This window comes from Ammospiza nelsoni, chromosome 32 (genome assembly GCF_027579445.1).
Source record: "Ammospiza nelsoni isolate bAmmNel1 chromosome 32, bAmmNel1.pri, whole genome shotgun sequence".
In the NCBI taxonomy this organism is placed as follows: domain Eukaryota; kingdom Metazoa; phylum Chordata; class Aves; order Passeriformes; family Passerellidae; genus Ammospiza; species Ammospiza nelsoni.
Genome location: NC_080664.1, coordinates 2,975,067 through 2,997,461, shown reverse-complemented (window position 1 = coordinate 2,997,461; position 22,395 = coordinate 2,975,067). Strand labels below are relative to the sequence as shown.

At 49.6% G+C, this 22,395-nt stretch overlaps 1 long non-coding RNA gene and 1 pseudogene across 1 annotated transcript; both read left to right on the top strand.

Annotated features, from left to right (window-relative positions):
• Positions 1–22,395, top strand: part of LOC132085740 (zinc finger protein 418-like) — a 130,413-nt pseudogene that overhangs the window by 97,891 nt on the left and 10,127 nt on the right.
• LOC132085770 (uncharacterized) lies at positions 3,699–5,667 on the top strand. The gene is made up of 6 exons (XR_009420269.1): positions 3,699–3,785; positions 4,124–4,159; positions 4,450–4,476; positions 4,831–4,866; positions 5,270–5,302; positions 5,518–5,667. It is a non-coding gene; the product is annotated as an uncharacterized LOC132085770 (long non-coding RNA).

Here is a 22,395-nt window from a genome sequence, read left to right as displayed (position 1 = left end):
ATTGTGCACAAAGGAGGCACAAAGCACCCACAGATAACAGGGAAACCTTCCAGAGCCTTCCAGGTCACTGCTGGCTGCTGAATTCCCCATCAAAGGAGGCACAAAGCAGGCACAGATAAAATTAAACCCTTCCAGGTCACTGCTGGTGCTCCCCAATCCAAGGCAAACAGTCGGGGCAGGCCCTGCAGGGTTTCCCCCCTGTCCCACCCCAGGTCCCTGCGGTGTGGGCAGTGTCCCTGAACAGGGAACATCTCCTGGAAATGTCCCTGGGTGTCCGTGGGCAATGGAGGCTCTGGCAGCTCTGGGAGCCCTGCCAGAGAGGGGGATACAATAAACTGCCTTTTGAGTACAATAAACTGCATTTTGGGTACAATAAACTGCATTTTGGGTACAATAAACTGAAATTTGGGAACAATAAACTGCATTTTGGGTACAATAAACTGCATTTTGGGTACAATAAACTACATTTTGCCAGGGACCGTCCCTGCTCTGAGCTCTCGGGGCCACCTGGGGAAAAACCCTGCAAAGAACTTGGGTTGGAAATGATAAAAGTTTAATGGTAATAAAATGTTTATAAAAAATAGCAATGCAGTTAGTGTAGTAATAATTTGGATAATTTATATTAGGACAATATGAGACAATCAAAACAAAGAGTTATGGACAGTCTGGGTACCTTTCTCTGGGCAAAATTAGCACAAGGAAGGACCCACATTAACAGAGGATTAACCCTGAAAAACAATAGCCCTTTGCATATTCATACCCCTCATACATGATGCATAAATTCCATTCAAACACAGGATTCTGTCTGGTCAGTGTCAGCTTCTTCCTCTGAATTTTAACAGCACATTCAAGGTGGGGAAAAGTTCATTTTTTATGATAAGAAACCAGTAAATTCTCTGAAAGATTTAGGTGTCCTGTAGCTGCTATCTCAGTGCAAGTCCTTTCTTTAAAAAAAAAGTATCTCACATAGCAGAGTTTCTATTTTAACATTATGTTATAACCTAAAATTAGATTTACCACACTCTAAAAAAATTAACCCAGCACAACTTTCTGACACAGCACATACAATTTCCATGTGAATATTTGCCCAAAGCCAATGATAAAATCCCATTTTCCCCCGTGCCAGGGCTCAGGGCTGGGCTGGAGCCTCGGGCAGGAAGGGGAGCCCTGCTCAGGGCCAGCCCTGGGGCTCTGGGAGCTGTTGGGATGTTGGGGGACACCAGGCAGGGGATGGACTCTGGGCCTGGGGAACAGCAGAGATTTGATACCAGGATGGCAAAAGCAAAGGGAGCTGTGAAAATTAGACCTGGATTGCAAGGAGATTAAATGAGACAGGTTCAGCAGGAAAGGAAAATCTCATTAAACTCTGCCAAATGTATTTATTTGCATATTTAATATTTATTTGCATCTATTAATTATATTTTCTTTCTTTATTTTTTTATTTAGCATATTTATTATTTATTTGCATAAATTTGTCTGTGTGACTGTTACCCAATCATTCCAGCACACATTGCCGGTCTCCCTGAAATGGGATATCTTATTATATATTTATTATATAAGTGGTATTATTAGTATTTATTATATTTATTATAATAATCTATAGTTATAAATCTATATATTATATAGATTATTCTATCTAAATTTAATATATATTTTTATAGAAAAATATATATTTATTATAATACTATCTAATGATTGTTTATTATATATATAATAAATGTTATATATATTTATTATATCTATTATAATACATTTTGATACTAATAATATTTATATTTTAACAATATATGATATTAATAATAATTTAACGATTATAATAATTTAATAAATTAATATACATAATATATAATTATATATAATTTAATAATATATCATTATATATTATTAAAATATCTATTATATAATTTAATATACATTATAATAATTATAATATTATTTTTAAAATAATAAATAATAATACTTTAATATTAATAATTAAAAATATATAATGATATGTCCCCAATATATTATTATGTATTTATTGGATCCCACAATAAAATCAGATTCTGATCCCCAAATCTCTCTCCATGGCGCACAGGAGCAGGATTGGATTGGGAGATCCAGCAGGGTTGGATTGGATCCAGTGGGATTTGGGGAATCCAGCAGGGTTGGGGGATCCAGCAGGGTTGGATTGGGGGATCCAGCAGGATTGGATTGGGGGATCCAGCACAACTGGGGGGACCCAGCAGGATTGGATTGGGGGGATCCAGCAGGGTTGGATTTGGGGATCCATCAGGATTGGGGGATCCAGCAAGATTGCGGGATCCAGCAAGACTGGGGGGATCCAGCAGGACTGGGGGCATCCAGCAGGAGTGGTTTGGGGGATCCAGCAGGATTGGGGGATCCAGCAGGACCCAGTGGGGCTGGGTGGAACAGTGGGGCAGGCAGGGGATCTCCCCTGGGCTTCAGGCCCCAGCACATCCGTGTGTCTGTCTTGGATGGCTCCAGGGGGGGCTCAGAGCCTTGGGCACAGAGCCCAGGACAGCTGGGACTGGGATTGTGACCCTTGGAGCAAATCCCCACCTTGATGGGAAGAATTACAAGGCAAGAGAGTTTGAGTGGAATGCGAGTGAATTTGTCACAGGGTGAAAATGGAGAATTTTGGGGTTTTTAGAATGGGGGTTCAGGGGGCAAGATGGGGGGATCTGGGTGTGTCCAGCCTTTGTCTTTCTTCTTCTTCTTGGCCTCTGTCCTCTGGGTGATGGTGGCACTTTTGGGTTAGTTTAGGGTAGAAGCTCACTGTCTAACACAAGTCATAGGTATTGGGAAGGACTTGTAAATATTGTATGTGGAATTTTGAAAAAAATATAAATCTAAAATACATAAATAAATAGATAAATAAATATAATATAATTTTAAATAAATAGATAAAAATAATATATAAAAATATGTATAAATATATACAAAATAGAACACATAAATAGACAAAAACATTATAAATATAAATAAACATTATAAATATAAATAAATTAATATGAATAAAATATAAACATAAGATATATAAAAATATGTAAAAATATGTAAAAATTATAATATATAAAAATATGTGTAAATAATAATATATACATATCCCTAAAATATATAAATATAAAGTAGAAATAAAAATATATAAAAAGATAACATCACCCCGAAGGAGGTAGAGTGCCTGGAGTGTCTTGCTGAGTGGACCTGGGCAGGCCAGAGAAAGAATTTTATAGATAAAAAACAATAAACAACCTTGGGAATGAGAAATGAGGAGGTCTGGCTCCTCTGACTGCCAGGATGGGAAAAGAGACTTTGTGCCACATCTGGGGTCACCCTGAGCAGCAAAACCCCGAGACTGGGGAGCTGTTGGAGGATGGACTGTGTTGGACTGGGGGTTGTCCCCACAGGGTCCCCAGGTGCCTTTGGCTCCCTGCCTGCCCCCCTTGGCCCCCCAGGTGCCTGGGCCCTTCCAGGGGCAGCTGCCCCGTGCAGGAAGCTGGAGGGATGCCGGGTGAGGTGGGTGGATCCGTGCCACAGGTGGGGTGGGATGGGCTCTGTGCCAGGGCTGGGTTTGTGGCAAGGGCGGGGGGCTGTGCCAAGCCGGGCTTTGGCCTGGGGGCTGGCAGGGAGGGTGCAGGGAGGAGTTGCGGCAGGGATAAAGGTGCTCCTCACCTGCTGCAGCCTCAGGCAGCGCTGCCCAGAGCCAGAGGAAGATGAAGGTGGCTGTTCTCAGCGTGGCCCTGCTCTTCTCCATCCTGCTGTGCCTGCCAGCTCAGAGCCAGGTGAGGCTGCAGGGCCCCAGGCTGGGCTCAGGGCTGGGGTCTCCCCAGAAATCCCATCCCATCCCATCCATCCCATGGATCCCATCCCATCCTTTTGGGACTCCCCATCCCATCCCATTTATCCCACCCCATCCCATCCTATTGATCCCATTGAACCCATCCCATTCTTTTGGGGCTCCCCAAAAATCCCATCCTATTCTTTTGGGGCTCCCCAAAAATCCCATTCTTTTGGGGCTCCCCAAAAATTCCATCCATTTCATGGATCCCATCCCATCTCATCCTTTTGGGGCTCCTCATCCCATCCCATCCCCTGACCAACCTTTGCTGTCCCTGCCCAGGCCGACATGGAGGGCAGCAGAGTGATCTGTGCTGGGGTGAGACTGGGGGCACTGGGGGCACTGGGATGGACTGGGATGGACTGGGGGGCACTGGGAGATACTGGGATGGACTAGGGGAACTGGAATGGACTGGGGTCACTGGGATGGACTGGGATAGACTGGGAGATACTGGGAAGGACTGGGGGGGCACTGGGGGCACTGGGGGGCAATGGGGAGCAATGGGGGGCACTGGGGAACACTGGGGGCAATGGGGGACAATGGGGGGCAATGGGGGGCAATGGGGGACACCCCAGTGACCTTGGGGACATCTCCTGCTCTCCCCACAGCAAATTGGTGGCATTGGTGATGGCCAGGTGGGTACCAGTATAGCCCAGTATAGCCCAGGACATCCCAGTACAGCCCCCAAATCCCCAATCCCCCCAAATATCCAAATTCCCAATCCCCCAATCCCAAATCCCCAAACTCCCAATCCCAAATCCCCAAACTCCCAAATTACCAAATCCACAATCTCCAAATCCCAAATCACCAAAACCCAAATCCCTAATCCCCCAAATCCCTAAACTCCCAAATCCCCAAACCCCCAAACCTTAAATCCCCAAATCCCAATCCCCCAATCCCCAAAATCCCCCAATCCCCAAATCCCCAATTCCCAAATCCCAAATCCCTAAACCCCCAAATCCCAAACCCCCTTTGCTCTGCCCCTGCAGTCCGGGATCGTGGGAGGCATTGGGGGCTGCATCAAGGTGAGACTGGGGGAACTGGGATGGACTGGGATGGACTGGGGGAACTGGAATGGACTTGGATGGACTGAGATGGGCTGGGGAGGAACTGGGATGGACTGGAGGATATGGAGGGAACTGCAGAATACTGGGATTAACTGGGCAGAACTGGGGGGAACTGGGAGATACTGGGATGGACTGGGGGGAACTGGGGATACTGGGAGGGAACTGGGATGGACTGGGGGGAATTGGGGGGAACTGGGATGGACTGGGATGGAATGGGGGGCACTGGTGGAACTCTGGGGCACTGGGGGGCACTGGGGGATATTGGGGGCCAGTTGTGCCCCCTGCCCGGCTGGGCTGGTGACCCCGCGGTGACCCCGGTGACCCCGTGGTGACCCCGGTGCCCTCTGCCCCCTCTCTGCAGAAACCCAAAGGCTTCGGAGTGCAGAGGGCTGAGGTGGGTACCCGGAGCTGTGCTGGGGATGGCACTGGGGGCATGCCAGTACCCCCCAGTGCCCCCCAGTCCCCCCCAGTTTGCCCCAGTTTGGGATGGTCCTGGGGGGCTCTGGGGGGGGTTTCGATGTCTCTGGGGGGCTCTGGAGACGCACTGGGGTCACCCTGGCGTCACCCTGGGGTCACCCTGGGGTCACACTCAGCTCCTGTCCCTGTAAGGCCGTCAGGATTTGATCATTCCTGGAGAGCTGCCCTGGGAGCCTGGGAATGGCCCTGGAAAAACTGATAATCGATAATTGATAATCAATGATTGATAATCAATAATCAATAATCAATAGTCAATAATCAATAAACCCTTCAGCAAAGCAACTCTGTGTGTTCATGGGTGCTTTTCTCATATGAATGGGTGTGTGCTCATGCCCCTGTCCTTCTGTCTGTCCCCTGTCTGTGTGTGTCCCTCTGTCTGTCCCTGTGTCTGTCCACTGTCTGTCTGTCTGTCCCTGTGTCTGTCCCCTGTCCGTCTATCTGTCCCTGTGTCTGTACCATGTCCATGTGTCTGTCCCCTGTCCCTCTGTCTGTCCCTGTGTCTGTCCCTGTGTCTCTTCCCTGTCCCTATGTCTATCCATCTGTCTGTCCCTGTGTCTGTCCCATGTCCCTGTGTCTGTCCCCTGTCCGTCTAACTGTCCCTGTGTCTGTCCCCCCTCACCCAGCCCTGGGGGTCTCTGGTTTCTCCCCCACACTGAGCAGAGCCACTCTGGGGCTCCCAGGGCTCCCTCTAGCTTCCTGGGCAGGGCAGGCTGGGACACTGCTCACAGCGCCTCCATCATCTTCATCATCGTCATCATCATCATCACATATCCCAGCACCCACACTATGGTCACATTAATCACCAACATCCTCCTCATCCAACACCACTGACACCGTCACCATGACACTGCTCACACCATCATCATCATCATCATCATCAGCTTCATCTTCATCACCCACACCTGTAAATGAGGGATGTGGAACTCCAGGCTGCTCTCCAAAATGCAGTTTATTGTACACAAAATGCAGTTAAAATGCAGTTTATTATATACAAAATGCAGTTTATTGTACACAAATTGCATTTCATTGTCTCCAAAATGCAGTTTATTGTATACAAAATGCAGTTTATTGTACAGTAAGTGCAGTTTATTCCATCCAAGGTGTCACAGCAGTCCAGGGCCGTGGCTGACAGAGCTGTGCCCACAGCTGTCAGCTCCAGCTGCAGGCAGGCCTGGAGACCCTTTGGTTTTGCATATATTATATACTTTTTTTATATATTTTTAATTTATTTTTTACTTTATTTTATTTAAATAGATTTTTTATTTATTTTAAAATTTTATTTTATATATTTATTTATTATTTTAATTTTTCACTATTATTTTAATATATTTTTATTTTATATTTTTAGTTATAAACTTCAGAAAAGAGATTTATGATATATTTTCTTATACATTTATTATATTATATACTCTTCTTTGATGAGCATCTTAATACAGCAGAACCAATCTATACCTTAACTGTTATCCATAGCCTATCATAACCACTACAATTACCATATTCAATCACTAAAATTTAGTTCTCCAATCACTAAAAGTTAGTACATTACAATTTAAGCTAGAAGTTGTTTTTCAGTTTTCTTGCAGTGGAAAATTCTGAGACCTTTTTTCTACTTGTAGCTTTGCTGCCTTGTTTGCCTGCACTATCTTCCTGCTTGGTAAAAACATCTTCTTGTTTGAGGTGGGTTTATCCTTTGCTCTAAGTCATAAAAACTTCTTCTAACTAACACACCCTTTCCTTCTTGGTTATCCAGTAAGACTGGCTCACCAATACTTTTCTTCTATATCAAAACTTGCTTTCATTTCTATTCCTTCATCAGATTCTACATTTAAAAATCCTTCTGCCATACGTGCATATCTGTGAAATTTCCTTGTCAGACTTTCATCCTGCCCAACATTTATCCACAATGGGACCACTGCCCTCCCCAAGAGTGTGTCCCCTACAGCAGAACCAGCATTGACCCTGCCAGTGTGATCAGTACCCACAGCATTGACCCTATCAGTGTGATCAATACCCACAGCAGGACCCTCTCATTGTGATCAATACCACCAGCATTGACCCTGTCAGTGTGATCAATACACATAGCAGAACCCTGTCACTGTGATCAATACCCACAGCAGGACCCTCTCAGTGTGATCAATACGCACAGCATTGACCCTATCAGTGTCATCAATACTGTCTTGATTTGCAAAGACGGGAGTCTGCTAAGGAAGGCAGGAGCCACCCCTGAAATGGAGAATGTAAACCCTCCCCACCCCTCTGAATTGCTATAAATTTTAAATTAAGGGGCTCTCAGGCAAAAATATGGGAGCAGGAAATAACTGTTCTTTAATAGGGAAAGGAAAAAAATAAAAGGATAAAATTAACAGTGCGGTACACTAGAACAACACTGACAGAGTCAGAACCCAACCTGACACCCTGTGGGTTGGGGTGTTGGTGGCAATCCAATTGGAAATGTGGCTGCAGCCCTCCTGAAGTGTCAGGTATGGTTCTGTTGGAGCAAGGGGGTTGTGTAGAGAAGGATGTATTCTTCCTCCGAAGACCCAGTGGGAAAAGAGACAGCTGCTGTTCCTCTGGGAAATCCCATGGAGAAAGCCGTGCTGGTGTCTCAAAAACCTCTGGATTATATCTGGGTAGCAATGCTTGACTCCTCCCTCTGGGCTCATTTCTCACAATGGGATGTTATAGTTCTTATCAGTCATGCCATGCGTAGACGTTCAATAGTCTGTTATCAGCAGATGTCCCCTCCCAGCGAGGTGTGATTGTGGTTACTCAAAGAGAGAGATAAGGCAAACTGCCCACTGGACAAAAGATAATCTGCCATACAGATGGTAATAGAAAACGTCTTGCATTGCAATCTTCAACAGACCCACCTGGTCACAACTGACCCATGGTTGCATGAGGTTTCCCGGTGTCACCATGGTCACTGTCAGAGGCTGGGTGAGATCAATGTCCTGAGACACCATGGGATGAACTGTCAGTCAGTCACACAGTGGGGACAGTGCTAACCCAGCCCCGATTGCCCGAGCAATCAGAAATCCCACCTGGGGGGAGGCTCACAAAGGCCTGGGGGCTTAAAAACACCAAGCACAAGGTCAGCCCCTGGTATGCACTCTGCGTTCTCCTGGGGTTTGTGTCTCACCCACACTGGAACCCTAGGAACTGATAGTCATATGCGTGTCTTGCTATAGAGCTTCTGTCTTTCTGTCTCTCTCTTTTCTCCTTCTAATGCTCTTTATATAGAACATTTTTGGGTACCTCAACAGCTTAAAGGTTTCTAGGTGAAATGAGCTAAGGTAATGAAGTTGCTGCTATGATAAATGTTTTCTGTGTAATTGGATGTTGCATTGAAACCTCTTCCAAAGTTTCTTGATTTTGTGTACTTTGGCAGTAAAATTTTGTGTCATTTTGGCCTCTTGTGAATATTGGGCTGATGTTTCACCTTTGCACCAAACATGAGTAAAGGAGCCTTTGCTTACCTCCAGCATTTCAGTGTTCTGGGTTGTTACACCCCACAGGCTCACAGTGGCCTCTTGTTTCCACACTGGCCCCTTGGTTCCATGGGCCCCAACAGTGCCACAACGATCCCCTTGGTTCCACAACTTCCCACAGTGTTGTAGAGAATACATTGTTCAAAGAGTTAATATAAAGTTCCAATGACAGTTCTAGAGTGTTTGTTTAATGTCTTATAGTTATGTAAAGTTCCAATGTTAGTTATTAATTGCTTGTTAAAGGTTTTATAATTATGTAAATCTCCTTACCGTTGGGTATTACCCCCGCTGCTCCCACTCTCTTCCAAAATGGCGAAGGATCCGAGATCATAAAGAAGATTATTATGTCACCTAATAAGCAAATATGAAACTCCCATAGGACTTAGCAGAAAAGGATTACATAACAAAAATCCCTAAAACAATGACCAACCATGCAATAAAGAATCGCAATAACACCTCTAAACAGAGAGAACATAAGATAGTATCAAAGACCCTGGTCAGAACTTTTCACCTTCGTCAGCCTAACCAGAGCGGGCCAAGAGCAGTATAAAGACTATGAACCTGATGCCAAGAGGCACCTACTCAGAGACTCTTGTGAGGAAAAAGACCCAGCTCTGCTGCACGATGGAGCTGACCTCCTCCTCCTCCTCCTCCACACCATCTCGGGAGGAGCGTGGTGTGCGCACAACCCATGGGTCCCCTACCTAGACTGTTTCCAGTAAAGCTGAAATCACTAAAGAGCTGATCACGTGCCATTTATACCAGTCTTGGGGACTGCTCTGGGATAGGCCACACCCGAAGAGGACTGAGGGCCTCCGGGATATCTGGCCCTATCTGGAGTGGTCGGCAGCACCCTATGACCAAACAGTGTGGAGGAACATCGATAAGTGAAGCCGGTGGCAGGAGTAGGAGGCAAGCAAAAGAAGTGTGTGTGCGACGGGGCCCGGCAGCTCGGAGCCCCAAAGCAGCTGTGGCCCTCCCAGCACCGCGGTTCTGGACTCCTGCGAGGGGATCGACCACAAACGGAGGGAAGCAAGAGAAGCCTGAGTGAGTGAGAGGCCTCCCAGGGGGATAAGGTGGGCCCCCCTCCGGGCATGCGGAGGAACAGAAATGTGAGTGGCACACAAGGGGTTGGCCTTCCCCCTTAAGGCTTGGTAGGCACCCTCAGGGCGTGTTGAGGGTGGCAGACAAATTGGTGAGTTGGCACGCAAACCCCGAACGGAGCTCCGGGTGCGTGGAGGATCGGGGCAGTGTGAGTCGCACACAATCCCTGGAGTGGGTGCACACGGGTCCCTACAGAAATTTGGGGTGCCCTGAGTACAGCAGCAGCACTGAGTAGAGCCAAGAGGGCCCCAGTGCCCAGGGTGGGACGGTAGTGCTGGGGGATCAGTGTGCTGCGGGTCAGGTAGAAACCGTAAACCCACTGGAGGCCCCTGGGGGGACTGGGGTCACAGGGCAGGGCAGGGCTGGGCTTACAGGGCATGGCTGGACCTGCCCCTTCCTCCCCCACACACAAAATGTTTATTGCCAACAATCTCCTCCAGTCTGTCATAACAGGCAATGTTGGAGGTGAAATCCCAATTGTGGCCATGGGCACCTGGCTGAGAAGGACAGTTCTTTTCCATAGGAAGGAAAGCACAAAACCCCAAGATTTGGAAGGCAGGTGAGAGCCTCAGTAGGCCAAGGCCAGCCAGACTTGTCAGTAATAGCAGATTTTGGATATAGGGAATTTTGGAGGTGGAAACCCAATCTCAGCCATGGGCACCTTGACAAGCAGGACAGTTCTTTCCTAAGGGAATGAGAACATGCAGCCTACCCCAATGTTTTGGGGACAGATGAGAGGTGACCATTGTGAAAGTACTGCCAGCCAGACTTGTCCTGGTGATATTGCTATGGGAAGAATGCCTGGATATAAGGAAATTTGGAGGTGAAATTCCAAATTCTGGCCATGGGTGCCTGGAGCAGAAGGACAGTCCTTTTCCATTGGGAAGGAAAGCGCAGAGCCCCAGTGTTTTGGCAGCAGATGAGAAATGACCCTCAACATGCAAAGGTCACTTGGACCAGTCAGCCAGTCCATGGGAGGCCAAATCAGCCAGACCTGTTCTATGTTCCCTTGGTTTTATGAGGCTTCATAGTGTCACAATGGTACCTTGGATCCATGGGGCCCCACAGTGTCATAATGGGGACTTGATTCCATGTTCTCCAGCAGTGTCACAATGGCCCCTTGATTACAAGACCTGCAGTGTCACACTGGCCCCTAGGTTCCATGGGGTCCCACAATGTCACAGTGGCCCCTAGGTGTCATAAGGCCCCACAGTGTCACAATGGTCCCAAGGATTCCATGAGCCCTTGCAGTGTCACAATGGTCTCCATGGTTCCCCAGGCCCCACAATGTCACAGGACTCCTCTGTTCCATGAGGTATGCAATGTCACAATGGACCTTTGGACCCTTGGGTTTTACTGTGTCACAGTGGTGTCCTCTGGCTCAACAGTGTCACAATGGACCATTGATGACAGGAGACCAATCTGTGACACCCTGGAGCTTTGGTTCCATGCAGCCCTGCACTGTCACAGTGGTCTCCTTTGGTTGCCCAGTGTCACAATGGACCTTTGGTTCCATGAAGCCCTGAAGTGTCACAAAGACCTCTTGATTCCATGAGGCCCCACAGTATCACAATGGTCCTCCCAGGGTCACAATGGTCTCACTTGTTCCATGAGGCCTCGCAGTGTCACAAAGCTTTGCTTATTCCATGGGACTCATAGTGTCACAATGCTCTCCAGGTTTCCATGAGTGCCCTGAGTGTCACAATGGTCTTTGTGATTCCATGGTGCCCCTCAGTGTCACAATGGCCCCTTGGTTCCATGACACCCCAAAGTGTCTCCATGGTTCCATGAGGCCCAGCAATGTCACACTGGTCTCCATGATTCCATGAGGCCTCACAGTGTCACAATGATCCCTTGGTGTCACAGGACCCCACAGTGTCACAATGGTCCCTTGGTTCCATGGGCCCTGTGCTGCTGCATTCTCCCCTCCCCTTCTCAGGCCGCCCTGCCAGCTGAGAAATGCTCCTTGGGCCTCGGCCTTGGCCAACAGCCCCTGGGCTCAGCTCCTCTGCAGCTCATCACAAACACTGTCTGCTCTAGGCACTGCTGCTGCCCAACCAGCTCCTGGTTCCTTTAGCAGCAGCCCTGGGAACTGTTTTTGTTCCCTCAGTGGCACAAGATCCCTCTTCTCAACCTGCCAAAGAAAGCTGTTGCTGCCAAGTGTGGCCAGGATGAGCCATTGCTGGGACTGAAGCCCCTCTCTTGGGGCCCTACAAACAGCGCTCCAAATGGAGCCCTTGGAGCTCTCCCGGGCCAGCGACTCCCTCTGAGTGGGGCCTCTCCCAGCCAGGAGCTCTCCTGTTTGCTGCACTTGGGGATCCCGAACAACCACAGAGCCTGGGCCAATCCCCCCACTCCTCCAGGCTCAACCCTTTGCCCTTTGCTGGGGAGATGCCAAAGGATCCACAGTGAGCATTTCCTGCCCTCAGGGGAATTGCTGACAGGTGCCTTGCACTGACTCTTTGTGTCTGTGTGCACACAGGAGTGCCTGTGCTGGGGAAATGTGGCAGAAATGCTGCTCTCTGAGGGGTTGGAGTGCCTTGGATAGGTGAGTCAGCCAGGCCTGTAGGGAAGGTTAAATCACAAGGTCTAAGTGAAGCTAATTTCTGCCAAGAGTTGTTCTTTTGCTAAGCTCTTATGTTTAATATAAATTATAAGCTAAGTTCAATATTGTTAAGTGTTATTCCTCTGTTAAACTGCAAAGTCATAGGTTTGAGTTATGTTAAATGCTGCTTCTGCTCTGCTCTTTTGCAAAATTGTGAAATTGAAAGTATCAGTTAAGGTTAAGGTATAAGTTAAGTCCTGTGAATTTTGACCTCTGTTAAGCTTTTGGGTTGTATTCCTTTTATCCTTGCCTCCAATGTCCTTGTGTCACACACACACACACAGAGGGACACTTCTCAGTTAATTTCTGCTTTGATTGCCTGGATTCTGTTTGGTTTTGTTTCTGCTTTGTTTCCCTTGTGTGCCTGAAGTGACCAGTCAGGAGCACAATGACTCTTGCCAAGGTACTTTGTGCTGCTGTCCCTTAATATCCAATCTGGTTTTTGCTGATCCATTTCTGGGGATGTTTCCAGCGCTCTCAAGGCCTCGTTGGTAGCAGGGTGAAGGAGCCCTGGCCCAGGCTGTGGCCCTGGGGGACACGGGGACGCTGCCGGGGGGTCCCTGTACCCCTGTCCCAACCCCAGGGCCCCAGGCCCCCGTCCCCATGTCAGGCTCTGGGGTCAATCTCGTGGAACATCCTCTGGGGGAGGCTGTGGTGCCAGGGGCGGGGGGACCCGGGGGGACAGGGTACCCCGCTGTGCATGAGCAGGGTTGGACTGCTCTGGGGGGAACTGTGAGGGGGGCCGGGACAGAGTGACCTCCTCAGTGACCTCACACAGCCACTGTGATGTCACACTGCCCACGTGATGTCACACAGTTCCCTCTATGATGGTTTAGCTGCTCAGTGACCTCACACAATGAACTCTGTGATGTCATAGCCCAACCTGCTGGGCTGTGCACAGGAGCTGCTCCTGGCCAGAGCTGTCTCTCTGCAGCACTGCCCTTGCCAGGAGCTGCCTTCGGGCCAGGAGCCCAGCCCAGCTCAGCAGCAAAAACACAGCACAAGGACTTTAATGAGCCTCTGGGGCTTTGGTGCTCTTTGCATCAGACCCAGTCCCTCAGAGTGTGCTCAAAAAATTCCTCAAGAACTCAATATAAGATGGAAACACTCAAGTTTCTTGTACTTTCAGTAGATCCCTGTGAGGCACAAGACTGAAAAAGTGTGCCCAGGTTCAAGGTAGAGTAGAACACTGGAAGCAGTGATGACAGGCGGGGACAAGCAAGGGAAAGGTGTCTCTGGTGCTGAGCAAACGTGCGCCTCTGTCCCGGCAGGCTGTCAGCATCCCCCGGCTGCCCCACATGTCTGGCCCCTTCCTTTGCTGACAGCTCTGCCTCCTGCCTGCCTCTGCCTGCCCACACAAAGCCTTGGGCTGCTCCAGGCTCCTTCTGGGGGACATGCTGCACCACAGATTTGCCCTGGCAAGGAAATTCCTTTTTCCACATGTCCATTCTGCACCTCCCCAGCTGCCCTTGCTGACATTGTTTCCTTCTCATGCTTATATCCTCTATGAAGAAAAGCTCCAGCCTCTCTGAAACCACCCATCCATCCCTCCCAGACTATTCCTGATTTTTCCTCAGTCTCCACACCACTGAGCCCACAGTCCACAGTCTCTACCTGCTGGTTATGGGATGAGGCCTCCAAACTCCATCTTGGGTGATTTTTGGAAAAAAAATAAGGTCTGTGAAAATGGAAAAATAGTGGTCAAAGTTATTTTCTCCTAAATCTTGCCATGACAGAAAGAGGTCAATATCTTTAAACTGAATAAGGGTAGATTTACATTTGTTAGAACGAGGAAATATTTTACAATTATGAAAGTGGCAGGAAACTGCAGTTGTTTTTCCAGAGAATTGGATGCCCAATCCCACGAATTATCCATGAGCAGGAGCTTTGTGCAACCTGACCCAGTGAAACCCTCTCATCCCTAGGGACAGAATTCCTGCATTGTGGGTTCTCTGATGTGCTGGGTGCCCTCACAACGCTTGTTGCAAGAATGTCTGCTGAGGGCAGCCAGGCTGCTGCAGAGGCAGTGACCTCACAGCCATCACTATGGCAGCCCTGTTCCCTGGGCCTGGCTCTCCCCTTTCCTCTGCCCCTGCCTTCGTTCTGCTGCCATGAAGAGTTTTGTCATTAATATCTTGTCCCCAAGGTGCTGGGGCCAATGGCCTCCCAGTCAGGCTCCTGGGGTAGAAGTGGCTTTTCAGAGCCCAGCCAGAAGTGAGCCCTGAGGCAGCAGCTCTGCAGTGGCGGCCACCAGGCCGGGCTGCCAAGGGAGGCTTCTGGCCATGGCCTGCAAGCAGCTGCTGCTGCCAAGGTGCCTTTGCTGCCTCAGACTCTCCCTGGCACAGCTCCCAGCATGGCACTCTGCCCTTGTGCCCGAGGCCTTCCCTGTGCTGGGGCTGGCCTGGGGCTTCTCCTGCAGCGGGACCTGCCCTGCTCATGGCACAGGAAAGGCAGTTCCTGCTGGAGCAGGAGGCTCTGCCTGCAATGGGCTCCAACAACCCCAGCAAGGCCCTGTTGAGTTCAAAATTGCTGCCTAGAGCACTATATTCTAATAATTTTTATAGCTCCTGAACTCTGGAGAAAAGAACTGTGCTGGTGATTTTTCCATCTGATCATGATCAGAATAAGCCAGAGACATATTTATATAAATTAATCTGGTATACTATCATTAATCCTGCAGGACAAATTGTGTTAAAGTTGAATTCCACCTGTTCAATCTTTTACACCTTTGAAAATTCTGCGGCTGGGATTGGATCCAGCCACTCCCAGTCTCCTCTCTTTGAAGGAATTTTGGAAGTCTAGGGGCCCTGCAGGGGTTTGAGGAACCATGGTGGCTACTGGGTGTCATTTCTTCACCTCATGACTCAGCAGGAGTTTCTCCAATAAAGAAATAAAGCTTTTGCCTGAAGCTCCCGCTGTGCCCATGACAGGAACCCCTGTGAGTGTCTGGGACATCCTGGCTCTTTGACAGCCTGGGGACTCCTGGGATGTCACCGTGGAGCCCCTGTGAGTGCCTGTGACAGATTGGTGCCTTTGTAGCCCAAAGTCCCCTGGGATGTCACCATGTAAAGGCTGTGACTGCCTCTGACCACAGGGCTCTTTACCATCCCAGAAACCCCTGGGAGGGTCTCCATGGAGCCCCTGTCTCTGCCTGTGACATTCCAGCTCTCGAACAGCCTGGAGACTCTTGGAAAGTCCCCATGGAACGGCTCTGAGGGCCTGTGACAAATCTGATCCTTGGCAGGCAACCATCACCAGGGCCCTGTTGCTATGGTCAGTTTCCATGGCAACCATCCCCACCACCCTGTTGCTATGGTCAGCTTCCATGGTAAAAATCCCCACCACCCTGTTGCTATGGTCAGTCCCGTGGCAGCTCCATGGAGACCCCATGCCAGGGGTGGTTCCCATGGACACCAGCTCAGGCCTGCAGCCAGAGCCCGTTGCCATGGCAACCATTTGCAGCCCCATCCCCAGGCTCACGGGATCCCAGAACCACAGAATTGGCTGAGCTGGGAGAGACCCCAACAGCATCCTCCAGTTCAACTGCTGGCCCTACACAGGACACCCCAACAATGCCAGCCTGGGCCTGGCAGCGCTGTCCAAACGCTGCCGGAGCTCAGAGAGCCCTGGAGCTGGGACCCTTCCCTGGGGAGCCTGGGCAGGGCCCCAGCAGCCTCTGGGCAAAAACCTTTTCCTGACATCCAACCTGAGCCTGCCCCGACTCAGCTGCAGCCATTCCCTCCACTCCTGTCCCTGGGCACCAGAAGGAAGAGGTTCCCACAGCCCCAGCCAGGGACCCGCTCCCAAGGCAGTTGCCATGGCCACCAGGGCTGGGACGAGCTGGGATGCTTGGTTTCCAGGGGCCAGGGTTCAGGAATGGGATTCCCCAATTTCCTACTCCTGCTAAAACCACGCTGCCCTCGCTGCCCTCCCACCTCCCATGGAAAGCACAAAAGGCCAAGATCCTGGGCTGGGATAAGAAGAATTTATTGGGAACAGGAACAAGATAAAGAATAAACAGAACAGAAACAATATTGGTAACAGAAGGGATAAATGAAACTGTTTACAGGGAAAACTAAAACACAGCTCACTGGGTCTGCCTGGCCACAATTTCCCCTGTCTGGAAAGGACACCTTTCTCCTCAGGGACAGAGAGAGAGAGTGTCCCTTTTCTGCACCTGGAAATGTTCTGAGGTGGGAGTGAATGTAATGACAGAGCCATGGCCAGACCCTCATGTTTTTCAATGCCACATCATGTCACTGGCAGGGGCAGGAAAAGGGACGGGTGTCTTCCCAGCATGGATCATGGGGAACATGGATCATTAGGGTTCTTCCCAATGTGGGTTCTCCCATGGGGGATGAAGCTAGAGTTGTGCATGAAGCTCTTCCTGCACTTGGGGCATTGGCTGGCCGTCCTTTACTGGTGCCTCCGTTGGTGTCTTGTCAAGTGAGAGCTGGTGGTGAAGCTGTTCCCACACTGGGGACACTCGTAGGGCCTCTCCCCAGTGTGGATGCACCGGTGGGTGATGAGGGTGGAGTTGTGCTTGAAGCCTCTCCCGCAGTCGGGGCAGCGGAAGGGCCTCTCATCCGTGTGAATCCGCTCGTGCAGGAGGAGATTGGAGCTGCTCTGAAATGTCTTCCCACACTGGGTGCACTCGTAGGGCCTCTCGTCAGTGTGAATGTGCCAGTGGGTGACAAGGTGAGAGTTTTGCTTGAAGCCCTTCCCACAGTCAGGGCGGAGGAAGGGCCTCTCCTCAGTGTGAATCCGCTGGTGCTGGAGGAGATGGGAGCTGGTCCGAAACCTCTTCCCACACTGGGGACACACGTAGGGCCTCTCCCCAGTGTGAATGCGCAGGTGGATGATCAGGGCAGAGCTGCAGCTGAAGCCTTTCCCACATTCCCCACACTCATAGGGCCATTCCCCAGTGTAGATCCTCTGGTGGCTGATCAGGGTGCTGCTCTGCCTGAAGCTCTTCTCACACTCCAAGCATTTGTGGGGCTTCTCCCCATCATGAAACTGCTCATGGACCACCAGCTTCAAGCTCTGGGTGAAGCTCTGTCCACCCTCCTGGCACAGGGTGGGTCTTTCCTCCTCAGAGCACCCTGGGCTGGGTTTGAAGCCCCTCCTCCTGTGGAATCTCCATGGATTTTCCTCCCCACTGTAATTCTGCACTGTGGAGTCACTCAAAACTGCCTCTTCCACAAGGTTCTTCCAAGGAGATTTGTCCTCTGTGGTCTCCATCCTCAGCTTCTTGTCTGGGGGAGGAAGGACAAGGAAAGGATGGGATTTGCCTCCGTGCCAGAGGGAAGGAGATCTCCCCAGTGCATCCCCGGCAGGACGGGGTTGGCAGCAGCGTTGTCCTGCAGCCAGGGGCCGTGCTGGGCTGGGAGATGGAGTGGGAGAGAGGGGGAAAGGGGTACTGACTTCCTCCTCACCTGCGTTGGTATCCCAGGGCTCCTTCCTCTTCCTCGTAGCCTCCTCCTCCATCCAATCAAGATTTGGGAATGGGAAATCCTGTTCTAGGAAGAAAACAAAGGGTGCGCACATTGTCTTTTGTTCTGGTTTGAAGGCAAACCTGGGGGAGAGTCTAAGTCAGAATTACAATTTAATAAGAAAGTGAAGACCAAGGCAATTATACAGAAACACTGCCTTAAACGGACAGTGTCAGGATATGACCTGACACCCTGTTGGTCAGCGTGGTGGCAGCAGTCCCATTAAATGGTGGCTGCAGTTCTGTTGGAGTGATCAACGTGATTCTGTCAGAGCAGTGATCCTGGAGAAGGGTCTGGTCTTCCTCTGGAAGTCCAGTGGTGGTTATGGAGCTCTTGTCCTCTGGGAATCCAGTAGGCAAGGTGCTCCTGGTGTGGCAAGTCTCAGCTTATATCCATGTAGGAATGCTTGGTTCCTCCCCCTGGGCGGAGCATCCCACAATGGGATGATGGAATTTTATCAGTCCTGCAGTGACACTCAATGGCCCATTAGCAGAAGATATCTCCCCTGGAGGGCGTTATCAGGGCTGAGTCATGGAAGAGATAAAGAACACTGCCCCGCCTGTTTATAGCAGTTGATGAAGATGGGGATTGAAAACATGCATTTGGTTACATCTTACATGGCAACCTGAAACAGTGGGGTAATCCCTGCTCAGGGGGGGTTGAACACCACCCCCTTTACCCAAACTGGCTCAGGTGTAAAACCCCCACCCTGGGAAGGCCACACACACAGGGGACAATGTCACACTTGCCCTGCTCCAGGGGAGGTCTCTGTCCCTGTCCCTGTCTGTTGCTCTCCCCCCTTTTCTCTTTCTTTCCCCCTTTCTCTCTACCTCACATTTACTCTTCAATAAAATATTCTTTGGATTTGGCCTCATTAGCACCTTAATTGGGCAGAGGAATCTCTATAACAATTTGAGTAACAAGACTGTGACATTATTTTGGAACAGTGAGTTCAGGGCGCTGTTCTCTTGACTCCAAGTGCCTTTAACCACAGCATGGTTCCCTTCTCTGAGGAGGCTGTGGTTCTTTCTGGAAGAACTCTTGGAAACTTGGAAACAGTCCCTCCTTCCTCCTGGGGAACTTATGGGAGAACTGATAAGGAAAATGGCTGTTGTGGGTGGCCAGTGAAAAAGAAAATATTTTGTTGTCCTTCCTTGAAAATTTGTTAAAATCACTGGAGGAAAGGGAGCAAATTATACCAGTGAGACTGACAAGGTTCATTCACCCCACTGTGAGGAGCACAAGGGGCTGCTAAAAGTCCCCGAAGAAGCCCAGTTCAAGTAGCTAAATTCCTAAATAACTCCAGAATTCACAGGCTTGGGGGCTTTGTCAAATATCAGAATCATTATTCTCTTCATTCTTGTCACCTTTTTGGACAGGTATGCTGAGTTTCCCGTTTCTTTTAATAATATTTGTATTGGACAAATTTGCACTTTGCTTTTATTGGAACCTGCCAGCAGCTGAGCTGTAGCTATGCAGGAACCAATGTAAATTGGAATTGCCATAGAATTGCTTCTATTGTAAGTTTATTCATGTTTGGGATTTGTGTTTTCATCACATGTGCCTTGTGGGAAATCAAATATTCACCAAGGTATTTTACATAGGATAAAGTTTGATTTCTGCCAAGTTTATTTTGTCCAGTGCCCCAGAGATGCTCAAGGGGTCTCTGTGCCTCTCACCCTGGAGGTGCTTGGGAGGTGTTTGGGGGGGTTGTCATTGTCCCTGTCACCCCAGGCTATTCCCCATAGGCTATCCCTGTCCCTGTCACTGCAGGCCATTCCCCAGGGGGGTCTCCATCATTCTCACCCCAGAGAATGCCTGTGCAGGGCTGGGGACCAGGGCCTCTGTGTCCCTCTCACTCCTGAGGGTGCTTGAGGCTGGAGGGGCTCTCTGACCTTCTCCCATATTGGGAGGCCGGGGAGGGTCTCTGTCCCTCTGAGCCCTGGTGTGACCCCAACCAAACATCATCGGGGTCAGAGGGAGAGAGACACCCGCAAACCCCCAGAAGGGCTGAACCTGGGATTTGGTTTGGGTCTGAGGATTTTGGAAGGGGCTGGAATTGGGACTGGCTTGGAGCTGGGGCTGAGATTTGGATTAGAGCTGGGATTGGAGTTAAGGCTAAACATGGGATTGGCTTTAGGCCTGGGGTTGGGATTGGGTCTGGGGCTAGACGAGTTTGGGACTGGGATGAGATTAAATACGGAACTATGAGTGTGTCTCAATGTGGAGTGAGATTGAGACCAGGATCAGGTTTCTGTATGAGCTCAACCAGAGCAGGATAGGGGGGATATCACAGCCAGAAGGTTTGGGGAAAATCCTGGTTTGGGGAAAAAAAGGTGTGAATGCCTTCGGTTGGGGATTCCTCCCACCCAAGTCCATTCCTAGAAGTCACCTGATATCCAGAAATCAAGAGTGCATAAAAAAAGGCCACCCAGAGTTTCCCATTTCCAGTCTCATCATTCTCGGGTTCTGGTTAGTACCCCATCTCAGGGCTGCTGGGCGTGCCATGGGTCCTGGGGATCCCCCCTCTCCAGTGCTGCTTAGGGATTCCGGGGGATTTTGGGTTCCCCTCTCCAGCCTCCCCTCAATCCAGCCACTTGGGGCTCCCCCCATTCCCCACCACCCTACCCTGGTTTAGGGCAAATTTGGGAGAAAATCCTCAAAAGGGGTTTCTCTAGACAGGAGATTCAAGCAGATTCTTCCACGACTGATTCAGAAAAATATTTCCTTGGAGAAAATTGCAAAAAACCTGTTTATTTAGCAGGCAAAGCATTCACCAGCAAAACAAATGAACCATATTAAATAATAAAACCTCTTGCTGCTCCAAAAGAGATGACAAACTCACAAAGTCTTTCCATGGGCTGTAGCTGGGCTCAGTCAGACTCTTATCAGTCTCTTATGAGTCTCTTATCAGTCCCTCCAGCACTGGAAATGCTGTGGCCCAGGCTCAGCCAGGTGGGCCACAGATACGAGCTGCCGGTGGTGTTCTGGGTGTTCAGTCCAGAGCAGGTTTAAACAGCTCCAAAGAAAAAGAAAAACCACAGTCCAGGGAACTTCTCTGCCTCAGAGACCTAAAAACTAACTAAAAGCAAAGGAGAGCTCTGTCCTGCTGTCTGTCCATCCAGCAGCTGGAATGTAGAGGAGTGAGTGCAGTATCTGAAAACAAACTGCAGCTTCTTCCTCCTCCCCTTCGCTCTCAGAACCAGCCTTAAAGGTGCAGAACTCATTTCTGGGCTAAACAGACCGATGGGGGTACAAAGCATCATGAAGTCACCCCAGGACATGCCCCTGTCAGAGTCAGGGGGTCTCATCCCCGCCTCATGTCCGGGCTGCTGGGGGTCCCCCAGCTCCGATATCTCCCCTTCCCCACTCCCCGCCCCGCGGGTCCCCCGTTCCACAGCCCCAGCTCTCACGGGGATCCCCAAAACCAATGTCCCGCCCTGTCGGGACTGGGCCATCCCCACGAGAACCCCAGGACCCTCCCAAGGGGCGATTGCGGCTCCTCTGTCCCCGAAAAAGCTCCTCTTAGGGAGCCCAGAGATATCCGGAGCTCTAGTCCGGGATCTGCTGGCTCTGAACACTCTCCAAAAAATCCTCCCTGTGACCCCTGGCTGGAGTTATTGGGAATTTAACTACTTGAACTGGGCTTCTTCTGGGACTTTTAGCAGCCCCTTGTGCTCCTCACCGTGGGGTGAATGAACCTTGTCAGTCTCACTGGTATAATTTGCTCCCTTTCCTCCAGTGATTTTAACAAATTTTCAAGGAAGGACAACAAAATATTTTCTTTTTCACTGGCCACCCACAACAGCCATTTTCCTCATCAGTTCTCCCATAAGTTCCCCAGGAGGAAGGAGGGACTGTTTCCAAGTTTCCAAGAGTTCTCCCAGAAAGAACCACAGCCTCCTCAGAGAAGGGAACCATGCTGTGGTTAAAGGCACTTGGAGTCAGAGAACAGCGCCCTGAACTCACTGTTCCAAAATAATGTCACAGTCTTGTTACTCAAATTGTTATAGAGATTCCTTGTGGAGAGTTTAGTTCAGGCATGGCTTGAAGAAAAAGGCCATGAAGCCATGCAATTGAGAGAAAAGTAACAGGTAGCTGTGAAGCAGTTCCAAAACAGTTCCCAGCCTGACTTCTATAAACAATTAGACTCTCTCAGGCATCATTGTATAAACAATAAGGTTCTCAGGCAGTCTTCCCATAACAAGGGAAACACCCTCTCTGGGAAAAGATAGCACCCTGGGAACAGATATGGAAGTTTTGGGAACCGTATATATCACAGTGGGAACACTGGTTTTATTTTGTGTAAACAATCAACGGT